The sequence below is a fragment of the Moschus berezovskii genome, chromosome 4, assembly GCF_049115385.1.
Source record: "Moschus berezovskii isolate FMDL1 chromosome 4, NW_MosBer_1.0, whole genome shotgun sequence".
Lineage (NCBI taxonomy): Eukaryota > Metazoa > Chordata > Mammalia > Artiodactyla > Moschidae > Moschus > Moschus berezovskii.
Window position 1 is genome coordinate 45,719,322 of NC_142463.1, and position 13,314 is coordinate 45,732,635.

Genomic DNA, 13,314 nt, shown 5'->3' on the forward strand with positions numbered 1-13,314 from the left:
ATATTTTTGCTTCCTATATGTAGCAAATGGTTTATTTAAAATTGCATTTTCTGATCAATCATTGCCTTTATTTTGCATATTGTAATATTGACTATCCTTTATTTATCCATTATTAAAATTATAACATTTTTATCTGTATTAATTATTTTTAATAGCAGTCATCACCTGTAATGTTGGAAATATTGATCTTTGTTTTTTCCTTTTAATTACGCCTTCAGGAAAAATAGTGAGAATGTGAAAGTCAGCATTCTTGATTTGTTCTGATGTTAAGGAGAATGATTTCAGGTCTTTATTGTTACATATAATATGTGGTCTAGATGTTTTTGAAGGTCTCCTATATCACCTTAAAGAATCACTAGTTCAGGGTCGATGCATGTTATAGGATGCTCGAGTCTGGCGTGCGGGGATGACCCACAGGGAGGATAAAGGGAGGAGGGAGGTGGGAAGGGGTTCAGGAGGGGGAACTTATGTAAACCCGGGGCGAATTCATGTCAATATATGGCAAAACCAACCAATATAATATTGTAAAATAATTTGCCTCCAATAAAAAATAAATTAATTACTTAAAAAAAATAAATAAAAATAAAAACATTCTCAGTACTAAAAAAAAAAAAAAGAAGTTCTGGTTTTATTTTTTTTATGTTTTTTGATTTATTCATTTTGGGGTCAAATGGATGTTTTTTAAAATGACTTGTCCTTACAAGGTTGAAGGCAGGAGGAGAAGGGGACGACAGAGGATGAGATGGTTGGATGGCATCACTGATGGACATGCATGAGTGTGAGCAAGCTCTGGGAGTTGGTGATGGACAAGGAAGCCTGGCGTGCTGCAGTCCATGCGGTTGCAAAGAGTTGGACTCGACTGTATGACTGAACTGAACTGAACTAAGTCCTTGCAAATGGGCCTTACATGACCCAGCTCTCTCTTATCTCTTTTGTCTCATTTTCTACCTTGCTCCTACCCACAACTCCAGGCACACAAAGCCCCCTTTTCCTTCTACAGCACTCCAGAATCATTCTAGTTCAGTGCTTTTTCTTGTTGAATCCTCTACACCTTTCCCAAAATATCTACATGAATTACACTTATCTTCTTCATATTTGGATCATTACTAGAAAATCCCATTCTCAGTAATGCTTTCCCCAGGTACCCCATCAAAACTTCAATTCTCACCTCACCTGTCTGACAGGTCCTTATTCCTTCCTCACTTTACCTTTGCCATTAGAATGTACCAGTACTGCATAACATGCATTTTTTTGTCTTGTTAATATCTTATTCAGAGAAGGCAATGGCACCCCACTCCAGTACTCTTGCCTGGAAAATCCATGGACGGAGGATCCTGGTAGCTACAGTCTATGGGGTCGCTGAGGGTCGGACACAACTGAGTGACTTCACTTTCACTTTTCACTTTCATGCATTGGAGAAGGAAATGGCAACCCACTCCAGTGTTCTTACCTGGAGAATCCCAGGGACAGGGGAGCCTGGTGGGCTGCCGTCTATGGGGTCACACAGAGTTGGGCACGACTGAAGTGACTTAGCAGCAGCAGCAGCAATGTCTTATTAAGGAAAATTGTCCTCTTGAGTATGCATCTCTGCTTTCACAAATAAATCAGCTGAGAAATTACTTTAGAGGCAAATAGACTTGGTCCTGTCTCCTCTATTAAAAGTTTATTATCATCCTAAGTAAATTCTCTGAGTGTTCTTTGTTAAAAAGGAAAAGCACTTCAAGAATCTTTCAGTAACATGTACATATCCGGGATTACTTATCTATGAAACTTTGCAGCAATATCTTCTGAACATGTTTTCTCTTACTAAACACAAAGACTAAATCATGGTGTTTTTTTAGACATTTCATCTAGGGGATAGTGACTCTAATTATGAAATATTTTATTTCATATATAAAAAATGATATTATATATAGAATAACAAAAAGTCATTTTTTACAATGAATCCAATTAATTAGAACCATATTTTTATGGCTACTACAATTCTTGATAATGTGATAAATTAAGAAGATTACTGAATGTTGTGGTCTCAATGCATTTGGTTTTCTTTTGAATATATTACAGGTGATAACAGTGGTCTTTTATTTAAAATGAAGAAAGGGTGTTGGATTTTCATTTATTTGTGAGGTCAAATCATTTTAAATTGTAGCAGCTAAAATCACACATGTGGGGTTTGCGTGACTATCGTGTTGGTAGTTTTACTATAGGAGAAAGGACTGGCTGAATCTTAAGCAGACAAGTGGTAAACTCTGGCCAGTACTGCAGACTGGCTTATGAACTCACTTTCAACTCACTCCATTTGCTAAAAACTTCTTAGCCTGGCCAGGCAGGACAAGAGTGAGAAAAGTGAGGTGTCCAGTCCCCCACATTTAAGGATGCATTCACTCTAAGACTTGAGCAGGTACAGGATTGGCACAAAAGAATGAGCTTCCTGCTTGAACTCTGTGCCTTGGATGTCTCTTTTGCTTCACCCAAGTCTCAATCCTCTTCCTAAAATCCCTGACAGTTCCACATGTGATCTAACTTTTGATGAGTCAATATGCATGCTGTGCATGCTAAATCACTTCAGTCATGTCCAACTCTTTGTGGCCTTATGGACTGTAGCCCAGCAGGCTCCTCTGTCCATGGGATTCTCCAGGCAAGAGTATGGAGTGGGTTGCCATTTCGTTCTCTAGAAGATCTTTCCAACCCAGGGATCGAACCCACATAGTTCAATAGTTCAGTTGCTCAGTCCTGTCCGACTCTTTGAAACTCCATGAATCGCAGCACGGCAGTCCTCCCTGTCTGTCACCAACTCCCGGAGTTTACTCAAACCCATGTCCATTGAGTCAGTGATGTCATCCAACCATGTCATCCTCTGTCATCCCCTTCTCCTCCTGCCTTCAATCTTTCCCAGTATCAGGGACTTTTCAAATGAGCCAGGTGGCCAAAGTATTGGAGTTTCAGCTTCAACATCAGTCCTTCCAATGAACACCAAGGACTGACCTCATTTAGGATGGACTGGTTGGATCTCCTTGCAGTCCAAGGGACTCTCAAGAGTCTTCTCCAACACCACAGGTCAAAAGCATCAATTCTTCGGCATTCAGCTTTCATTATAGTCCAACTCTCACATCCACACATGACTACTGGAAAAGCCATAGCCTTGACTAGACGGACCTTTGTTGGAAAAGTAATGTCTCTGCTTTTTAATATGCTATCTAGGTTGTTCATAACTTTCCTTCCAAGGAGTAAGCGTCTTTTAATTTCATGGCTGCAATCAGCATCTGCAGTGATTTTGGAGCCCAAAAAATAAAGTCAGCCACTGTTTCCACTGTTTCTCCATCTATTTGCTGTGAACCCACAGCATACACCTTTATCAGATTTGGAAGTAACAAGTGATGCAGAGCCCTTCTACTGGGAATTCTGTTTCTAATGGCCATCAAGGAAGAGAAGGAGAGTGGGTTTTCCTTATCAGCTTTATCAGAAGTTCCAGTAACTGTCTCCCACATTTGTAGGCATTTAGGGGGAGAATGCAAGGGACCTGCAAAAGATCTATTTTTACTGGCATGAAATATAGCTTGAATAATGTGCTCCTGAAGCTAGTAGTTGGGGTGTTGTCTTATTTATTCCATATCTAGATCTGATGTGTTCAGATCTTAGAGCTAAGAGTTTGGTGAAAATATCTTGACTTCCAACTTGAGCAGAGTTGGACTGATCATGGAGCAAGGAGTTATAGGAACAGCTCCCTGACTTTTGGGCTTCCTGACTGGAAAGCAACTGCTCCCCTAATAACTGTTCCATGATCATGTTTTGGAAGTAATCAGCCTATAGCTGGTATTGTAGTCCTTCCAATAATGTTCTTCAGTTCAGTTCAGTCGCTCAGTCGTGTCCGACTCTCCACGACCCCATGAATCACAGCACGCCAGGCCTCCCTTTCCATCACCAACTCCCGGACTACACTCAAACTCATGTCCACAGAGTCGGTGATGCTATCCAGCCATCTCATTCTCCGTCGTCCCCTTCTCCTCCCGCCCCCAACCTTTCCCAGCATCAGAGTCTTTTCCAGTGAGTCAACTCGTCGCATGAGGTGGACAAAGTATTGCAGTTTCAGCTTTAGCATCAGTCCCTCCAATGAACATCCAGGATTGATCTCCTTTAGAATGGACTGGTTGGATCTCCTTGCAGTATAAGGGACTCTCAAGAGTCTTCTCCAACACCACAGTTCAAAAGCATCGATTCTTCGGCGATCAGCCTTCTTCACAGTCCAACTCTCACATCCATACATGACCACTGGAAAAACCATAGCCTTGACTAGACGGACCTTTGTTGGCAAAGTAATGTCTCTGCTTTTTAATATACTATCAAGGTTGGTCATAACTTTCCTTCCAAGGAGCAAGCGTCTTTTAATTTCATGGCTGCAATCAGCATCTGCAGTGATTTTGGAGCCCCAAAAAATAAAGTCTGACACTGTTTCCACTGTTTTTCCATCTATTTCCCATGAAGTGATGGGACCAGATGCTATGATCTTTGTTTTCTGAATGTTGAGCGTCAAGCCAACCTTTTCACTCTCCTCTTTCACTTTCATCAAGAGGCTTTTGAGTTCCTCTTCACTTTCTGCCATAAGGGTGGTGTCATCTGCATATCTGAGGTTATTGATATTTCTCCCAGAAACCTTGATTCCGGCTTGTGCTTCTTCCAGCCCACATGATGTACTCTGCATAAAAGTTAAATAAGCAAGGTGACAATATACAGCCTTGACGTACTCCTTTTCCTATTTGGAACCAGTCTGTTGTTCCATGACCAGTTCTGACTGTTGCTTCCTGACCTGCATACAGGTTTCTCAAGAGGCAGGTCAGGTGGTCTGGTATGTCAATCTCTTTCAGAATTTTCCACAGTTTATTGTGATCCACACAGTCAAAGGCTTTGGCATAGTCAATGAAGCAGAAATAGATGTTTTTCTGGAACTCTCTTGCTTTCTCCATGATCCAGCGGATGTTGGCAATTTGATCTCTTTTGCCTCTGCCTTTTCTAAAACCAGCTTGAACATCTGGGAGTTCACGGTTCACATATTGCTGAAGCCTGGCTTGGAGAATTTTGAGCATGACTTTACTAGCGTGTGAGATGAGTGCAATTGTGGGGTAGTTTGAGCATTCTTTGGCATTGCCTTTCTTTGGGATTGGAATGAAGACTGACCTTTTCCAGTAATGTTCTTAGTACACCACTTATTTTCTACTTATCTGGTACTTGTAACAGATCCTTGACTGATACAAACAGAATAGATGTTTCATGCTAGAGGAAAAGACTTAGATGAGTTTTTTGGTATAACACCAGGATTGAATATGAATAAATGTTTACTCAGGAAACATTAGGGTTTCCCTGGTGGCTCAGTAGTAAAGAAGTGAAGCGAAGTGAAGTGAAGTCACTCAATCATGTCCAACTCTTTGTGACCCCGTGGACTGTAGCCTACCAGGCTCCTCAATCCATGGAATTCTTCAGGCAAGAATACTAGAGTGGGTTGCCATTTCCTTCTCCAGGGGATCTTCCCAACCCAGGGATCGAACCTGGGTCTCCCACATTACAGGCAGACGCTTTACTGTCTGAGCCACCAGGAGACCACCTGCAATGCAGAGACATGGATTCTATCCCTGGTTTGGTAAGACCCCCCTGGAGAAGGAAATAGCAATCCACTCCAGTATTCCTTGCTGGGAAATTCTATGGACAGAGGAGCTGGATGGCTACAGTCCACGGGGTCCCAAGAGTTGGACATGACTTAGTAACTAAAATACCACCACCACCAGGAAACATTTATTTACATATATATTTATTTTTAATCTTCCACCATGTTGAATATATGAATAATATTTGAACTGATAAAGAATGAATTCACCTTGGACCATGCTGATAAGTCAATTAATAATTATGCGTCAAGAATGTTACTTGAACTTTAGAGTTTGAGAGATAAGAGATACAAAAATGACAAAACGATTTCCCTAAAAAACCTATTATTCTTGTCATTTTTAAGAAAATAAAGAAATTGAAACTGACACAAACATGTCTGTCCTCCAAGAAGGCAAGAAGTATCTGTAAAGTCCAATATATCATGATACAGAATATCCATATTCAAAGTTATCTAATTGAAAATATTAATAATTATAAAGAAAGAGTCCATCAATTGAAAGTAATGAGGGATTGGGTTATCACAGTCAAGTAATAAAGGACAAATCACAGAGACAAGATTATCCATTTTACCAAGACACTGGCCACCCTGGAGGAACCTCTATAAAGGACCTCGTAGTACTTCTAGTTTCTATCTCATTATCACACTGACATGACATTATTCTCATTTTCTTACAATTCTTCTTATCGTGTTTCCAGGCCCAACAAGCGATATTCTGACTATGCTTTAGAGGAAATGGACAGGTAGTGTTCACCTACCATCTGTTTTCTTGCAGTAGTTATAACAATCTCTGCTATTGGTATCCTCACTCTATTCATCACTCTTAAACTCACTTTATGGGGATCTGTTGCTACAAAATATACCACTTTTTGTTAGGTTTATAAAACTAAATTTTGAGACTGTAAACACTGAGGTTTATGGCCTGGACTACGGAAAATTTACTATTGCCAACCTGTGCTGCTTCTCCTCAGATAACGAACACACCTTTCCACAGGAAATAGGGATAAACCAGAGATTACAAGACCACAAGTACAGTTAAAGATTTCGTTTATTTTATTTTACATTTAGTTAATCATTTTACTAAATGATTTATTTAATAATGTGCAATTTGTGATAGTTTGTGCTTTTGTTTCTTTTTCTAATTTTTAAAAATTTGTTTTATTTTCGGTTGTGCTGTATCTTTGTTGTGGTGTTTGGGTTTCTCATTGCAGTGGCTTCTCTTGATGTGGAGCGCAGGCTCTAGGCTCATGGGCTCAGTAATTTCCTGGCTCTAGAACACCAACCCAGTAGTTGTACCATAGGGGTTTAGTTGTTAGATGGCAAGTGAAATCTTCCCAGATCAAGGATTGAACCCATGTCCCCTTGTTTGGCAGGAGGACTCATCCACAGAGCCACCAGGGAAGTCCTGTTTTTGTTTCTTACAACAACACATACTTTTCCAGGACATAAAAAAACGACTCCTGAAGTTCCTATTATACTAATTTACACATTTCATCTGAACTTCTGGAGTTTTAAAGCTATATCCTAACTCCTTTATTTTCTTGTACAAGGATATTGAAAGCTAGTCCAAATTATTCATGCTATCGTAAGGTAGGACATACATGCTATATTATATATTCGATAGAACTTATTCTAGATTTAGGCACGTGCATTCTTCTCTATGGTGTCTTTAACATTAAATCATGAATACTTTAAAGTGAAATTTAATTTAAACTTAACATGTCATATTTCTTTTTTAAACACACACAGCTTCATGAATAGTAAATGGCTTACAAATGCTCCTTGATAATGATGAAACAAGGTTATTTTAACACGAATATGCTAATATATAAAATATATATTTTCATTATTTTCTTCTGTGGCTAAATTTGAGAAAAATTAATAACATTCTGCATAATTTTATCTCTTTAAAAAATTGACCAGGCTAATTTTGATTCAATTTGGAATCAAGAGTAGTTGTTTGACTTAGAGTTTGTAAATAAACATTTCATCAGCCCTGTGTAATACACCTAATCCCATACCCTTCATAAAACCAAAATAGCATCCTGTTCTTCAAATTTCCTCCAACAATAACATCTCTAAGCTTATGGTATAGTGGTTAGAAAGTGCTTTGGTATCCATTATCCATTTTGTTGTAGTTTGGCAAGCAAGCTTGTTAGGTACGTCGCAAAAGTGTTATTTATTATTTCTATCATGCTGTTGTTGAAAATGAGGCTCAAAGGATATACTGGGTTTATTAAAATCTCTTGTTACTTAGTGGATGCTAAGTCGCTTCCATTCTGTCTGACTTTGTGATCCTATGAACTGTGACATGCCAGACTCCTCAAGTCTATGGGATTCTCCATAGACTGGAGTAGTATTTTGTCCTCTAGGATATCTTCCTGACACAGGGATCAAACCCATGGCTCTTAAAAGTCTCCTACATTGGCAGGCATGTTCTTTAGCTCTAATGCCAACTGGAAAGCCCTGTTGCTTAATATTAGACCCAATTTTGAAATGAGAGTTTTTTCTCTCTTAAATTATCTTTATGGAGGTGCAGTTTATAAAGTAGATAAATGAAGAAAGTAGGGAAAACCACTAGACCATTCAGGTATGACCTAAATCAAATCCCTAACGATTATACAGTGGAAGTGAGAAACAGATTTAAGAGACTAGTCAGATAGAGTGCCTGATGAACTATGGACGGAAATTCGTGACATTGTACAGGAGACAGGGAGCAAGACCATCCCCAAGAAAAAGAAATGTAAAAAAGCAAAATGGCTGTTTGAGGAGGCCTTACAAATAGCTGTGAAAAGATGAGAAACAAAAAGCAAAGGAGAAAAGCAAAGATATACCCATTTGAATGCAGAGTTACAAAGAATAGCAAGGAGAGATAAGAAAGGCTTCCTCAGTGATCAGAGCAAATAAACAGAGGAAAACAATAGAATGGGAAAGACTAGAGATCTCTTCAAGAAAATTAGAGATACCAAGGGAACATTTCATGCAAAGATAGACACAATTAAGGACAGAAATGGTATGGACCTAACAGAAGCAAAAGATATTAAGAAGAGGTGGCAAGAATACACAGAAGAACTGTACAAAAAGGATCTTCATGACAGATAATCATGATGGTGTGATCACTCACCTAGAGCCAGACATTCTGGAATGTGAAATCAAGTGGGCCTTAGGAAGCATCACTATGAGAAAAGCTAGTGGAGGTGGAATTCCAATTGAGCTATTTCAAATCCTGAAAGATGATGCTGTGAAAGTGCTGCACTCAATATGCCAGCAAATTTGGAAAACTCAGCAGTGGTCACAGGACTGGAAAAGGTCAGTTTTCATTCCAGGCAAGAACACTGGAGTGGGTTGCCATTTCCTTCTCCAATGTGTGAAAGTGAAAAGTGAAAGTGAAGTCGCTCAGTCATATCTGACTTGTAGCGACCCCATGGACTGCAGCTTACCAGGCTCCTCTGTCCATGGGATTTTCTAGGCAAGAGTACTGGAGTGGCTTGCCATTGCCTTCTCTGATCCCAAAGAAAGGCAATGCTAAAGAATGCTCAAGCTACTACACAGTTGCACTCATCTCACACACTAGCAAAGTAATGCTCAAAATTCTCCAAGCCAGACTTCAACAGTACGTGAACCATGTAATTCCAGATGTTCAAGCTGGTTTTAGAAAAGGCAGAGAAACCAGAGATCAAATTGTCAACATCCATGGGATCATCGAAAAAGCAAGAGAGTTCCAGAACAACATCAATTTTTGCTTTACTGACGATGCCTAATGCCTTTGACTGTGTGGATCACAATAAACTGTGGAAAATTCTGAAAGAGATAGGAATACCAGACCATCTAACCTGCTTCTTGAGAAATCTATATGCAGGTCAGGAAGCAACAGTTAGACCTGGACATGGAACAACAGACTGGTTCCAAATAGGAAAAGGAGTACTTCAAGGCTGTATATTGTCACCCTGCTTATTTAACTTATATGGAGTGTACATCATGAAAAACACTGGGCTGGATGAAGCACAAGCTGGAATCAAAATTGCTGGGAGAAATATCAATCACCTCAGATATGCAGATGACATCTTCATGGCAGAAAATGAAGAAGAACAAAGAGCCTCTTGATGAAAGTAAAAGAAGAGAGTGAAAAAGTTGCCTATAGCTCAACATTCAGAAAACAAAGATCATGGCATCTGGTCCCATCACTTCATGGTAAGTAGATGGAGAAACAGTGGAAACAATGGCAGACTTTATTTTTCTAGGCTCCAAAATCACTACAGATGGTAACTGCAGCCATGAAATTAAAAGACATATAAATAAAGCTGAGTGCTGAAGAAGTGATGCTTTTGGATTGTAGTTTTGGAGAACACTCTTGAGAGTCCCTTGGGCTGCAAGGAGATCCAACCAGTCCATCCTAAAGGAAATCAGTCCTAAATATTCATTGGAAGGACTGATGCTGACACTGAAACTCCAATACTTTGGCCACCTGATGTGAAGAACTGACTCATTTGAAAAGACCCTGATGCTGGGAAAGATTGAAGGTGGGTAGAGAAGGGACGACAGGGGATGAGATGGTTGAATGGCATCACCAACTCAATGGGCATGATGTGAGTAAACTCCGGAAGTTGGTGATAGACAGGGAGGCCTGGCATGCTGCAGTCCATGGGGTCGCAAAGAGTCAGACACAACTGAGCGACTGAACTGAACTGAACTGAATTTATAAACAATACAATTCACTCATTTGAAGTATACCTTATGGTGATTTTTTTCAGAATTTCATACCCCTCTCTGAAAACACCACCAAAATCAAGATAGATAACATTGACATCAACTTAGTAAGTTCTTTGTGCTTCTTTGCAATCAGTTTCCTGTAACACCAGATATGGTCCTAGACAATCCTTGATATGTTTTCAGATCCTAAAGATTGCTTCAGTTTTTTCTAAAATTTCATATAAATGAAATCATGCCGTATGTATATTTTGGTGTCTAGCTGCTTTTGCTAAGGCTTTGTTTGGGATTCATTCAAAGTTGTTTTGTGTATCATTATGAAATGAGATCTTGTTGCTAGGTAATTACTATTCCCAACAGACTGTCTTATAATGCTTCTTTCTCTTCATCCAAGGTTTAGGTAGTCTTAAGTTTTTCATTCAACTGGGTTGTTATTAATAAAATCGTCTCCTAACTAACTTTGGATCTCCACCCTATCAGCCATACTATATAAGAGAATTCTTTTATCTTGCAGAGAAATCTTCCTTAATAAAACAATGCTAATATACTACAATTGCAGATAGCAGTCTAAAGGAAGCTCCAGGAGTGTAAGCAGAAATCATTGAAATAAGCTTATACACAGTTGGAGAAAGTGGGAAAATCATACCACCGGCCTTTGTTTCTTGACATAAACAGGAGAGGTATGCATGATCACCCCTTCCTGAATAGTAATTGATAGAACCCTAGTTAACATGCTATGGCATCTTCAGAAGGAAACAATTCAAGAAAAGTAATAAAGATCATCTTAATTCTACAGTTTATATGTTATTAAAGCATCCATATAGTAATATGGATATCCATATAATAATAAAGCATCCATATAATAATAATATATAGAATTAATTTTCTTTATTTACCATGAATCTTTACTGAGTGCAAGAGCACCAGGTACTGAGTATTCAAAATCAATATAACAAAGACCCTATACTTGGATTTCTTATGAGGCAAGTTATATTTTTTGACTGAGGCATTTCCTTCAGAAAGTCACTCACCATGCACACGAACTGGTCAGAAAGGCATGGTAGCTAATGATTACAGTGCTGATGTATCACTGAGTGTTCTGGCCCAAGAAGCATATAAAAACAGGTCACAAAAAATATTGCATTTTGCTGGAAAAGAGGAAAATAAAAGGGCCCTGAATATAAGAAGCCATTCAAGAAGGGAATATTCAGTAAAAAGCAAAACAAAAGCATTTCAGCTGGAAAAGAAGGAAATTAAGCTAATAAGAACAGAGAAGCACATTTTATTCAGATTAAAATACTGTTGACTTCAGTTTTTTGCCAAATACTTGTTTACTTCACAATTGTTTGCTTCACAGTTTTTGTATGCATTACATTTATAACCAGTGTGATTTATATATCTTTAATCTTTTGAGTCCCTTGGACTGCAAGGAGATCCAACCAGTCCATTCTAAAGGAGATCAATCCTGGGTGTTCATTGGAAGGACTGATGCTAAAGCTGAAACTTCAATACTTTGGCCACCTCATGCAACAAGTTGGCTCACTGGAAAAGACTCTGATGCTGGAAGGGATTGGGGGTGGGAGGAGAAGGGGACGACAGAGAATGAGATGGCTGGATGGCATCACTGACTCTGTGGACATGAGTTTGAGTGAACTCCGGGAGTTGGTGATGGACAGGGAGGCCTGGCGTGCTGTGATTCATGGGGTCGCAAAGAGTCGGACATGACTGAGCGACTGAACTGAACTGAACTGAATCTCATATACATAAACATATATGTGGAGAGAGAGAGAAAGAGCAACAAAGAGCCAGAGAGTGCTTGTTTTAAGTAAATCTATACACTGATTTGAGGCATGGCTATTGAATACTTCCGTGTGCTAGACAGTTTTGCAGGACCTGGAGATATGGCAATGATAAGAATGACCCAGGTCCTTATATCTTAAATATCCTACAGTCTACTGCAAGACAGGCAAATATAGTAAAGTATCTTCTATGACAGGAGGTGTACTTCGAACTGTGGGAGGACTGAGGATAATTTAAGTCTAATGTGAGGGGTTAAAAAGAGCTTCCAAAACACTGATTTCCAAGTTGAGCCACAGAGCAAAGATAAGGATAAAACAGGCAAGCCCAGGAGAAGGAAAAGGAAGGGAGAAGTCAGAAAGAACAATATGTGTAAATACTTTGCAAGAGGAAAGATAATTTTCAGGGATCTAAGAGACACTTTTGTGGCTCAAGTTCAGAGTGTGAAGATAGATATTAAAATGTTAAAATATGAGGATATAAGTGTATTAGGATTCTATGGAACCAGATGCAGAGACTCACTGTTCTAGCTTGAGCGAATAAAGGAAGGATTATATTTATAAGCCTAATGTGTAGCTCATGAACCCACATGTCAAAAAACTCTTTGGTATCAAAAAAGAAGGGAATTTGGAACTCAGATGGTATTAGGATTCCCTTATCATTTGTCTTTTCTCTACCCTCTGGGTTGACTTCATTATCCATGCTCACTGCTAACACTGTCTCTAATTTATAGGCTATACTTTTGTCTTTCTCTGCTTCTCAGAGTGGATACTTGAAGTTTTTGCTTAGTCCCTGGTATTATGCTGACAGGATTCCTTCTACAGTTGTCATGGTGGTCCCCAGTCATCACTTAGTACCTAATGGATTGACAAAGAAATAAGCAGTTGGCACAAGATAAGACAATAAGAATATTTTCCTGGCCAGTCTCTTAAATTCAGATTACTCAGATTTGTTTGACATGGGACCAACATATCACTATGATGACTGTAGAAAGATCTCTTTCAGGATAAGGCAAAAGGCTAAGCATATACTTCTGTAGGTATCCATTACAAGATAATAGGGTATTGAGAAATTTGGACTTAGTATGTAAAAATAAGCTCATCAAAGTGCTGAAATTCTTCAGCTGATTTTAGCACAAATGTTTAGCACTAGTG